This window comes from Melanostigma gelatinosum (genome assembly GCF_949748355.1).
Source record: "Melanostigma gelatinosum genome assembly, chromosome: 4".
Lineage (NCBI taxonomy): Eukaryota > Metazoa > Chordata > Actinopteri > Perciformes > Zoarcidae > Melanostigma > Melanostigma gelatinosum.
Window position 1 is genome coordinate 17,931,942 of NC_136637.1, and position 1,294 is coordinate 17,933,235.

Here is a 1,294-nt window from a genome sequence, read left to right on the forward strand (position 1 = left end):
TTGGATGAATTAACTTGCAAATGTACATCTGTTATACGTTTGTGCAGGAACATTGTAAAGTTGAGGACAAGGTCATTCCAACGGCGTTTTATCCTAAAAACATGTGTGATGAGGTTATCTGAGCACTATTGTAGTGACAGTAGTGTTCAGGGTTTTATTAGGAGTACATTTGTATTTCCTTTCCAACGTTTTGTTATTGTAACATCAAAATTATGTAAATGGTAAATTGAATACACCTGCATTTCTGATATCAGTGCACACAGTGGAGACTGTTCTTCATAAATATCTTATTTATGGTTATGCAATCACGTAAACAGTTGAACACAGATATAAATGATGATTTGTCATTACATGGGGTCTGATTTCTTTCATTGCCCAAGGTGTAATTCTGTTCTACATCATGTTCTACAATATTTCAGCTGTTTCCACACATTCACTGTTGCCATAATTAGTTATTGCCAGTTAATGTGGTCAGATTGTGAGTCACGGTTGTGCTCACAATTGGTGACATTCTCCCCAAGTTGAAAACGTAAGGGCATGGCCACACACAATTCGCAATCTTCAAATCGCAGGGTTCAACATTTGTGAACGCTGACCAATAACACAGAAATCTGTGTGGTTGACACCACTTGCCACTGCCCACATGGAGCACACATATTGCATCATTCGCCGCATGTGTGACTGTGAAGCCGTGCAGGAGTCTGGGGCTTTGTGGCTTGAGCCTTGGCTTTTCCTGTCCGCATTAGGAAGTGTCTTTGATCAAGACACTAAACCCCAATTTGCTTTCAATTAGTAGACCAGAGCTTTCATGGCATGGTAACATGAAAATACAGTTACAGCTAAAACAAGAAGATGACGTCTTTTAAAAAGTGTAAATTGTGTTTAAAAGTTGAGTCAAGGTTAACTCGTCAGCTTCAAGTTCAGTGTTTGGTTCCAAAGATGATGAAAAACAACATTTAAGAAGCTTCTGCTTGTAAATGCTTGCCATTTTTCCTCGATACATTACTCAAATAATGATAATAAAACCCCTTCAAACAATATTCAATTCAAGCATTTCGCTCCCAAAAGGAGCTGTTAAAGTGTGAAATATTGTAAGGCTTTTATGTTGGACATGGGTGTTTATTTTTTATCCTTATCCGTGTGTTTTCTGTAGGTGTTCGGGGGGCGTTGAGGTGATGCATGTCCCCCGGTCATCCCAGTGGAGGAGCCAGCTAACAACGAGTGGCTTTGGCTGCTGAACGCACCCCCTCCCACCATCACCACCCTCATCCCTTCCTCGCTCCCTCCATCTCTG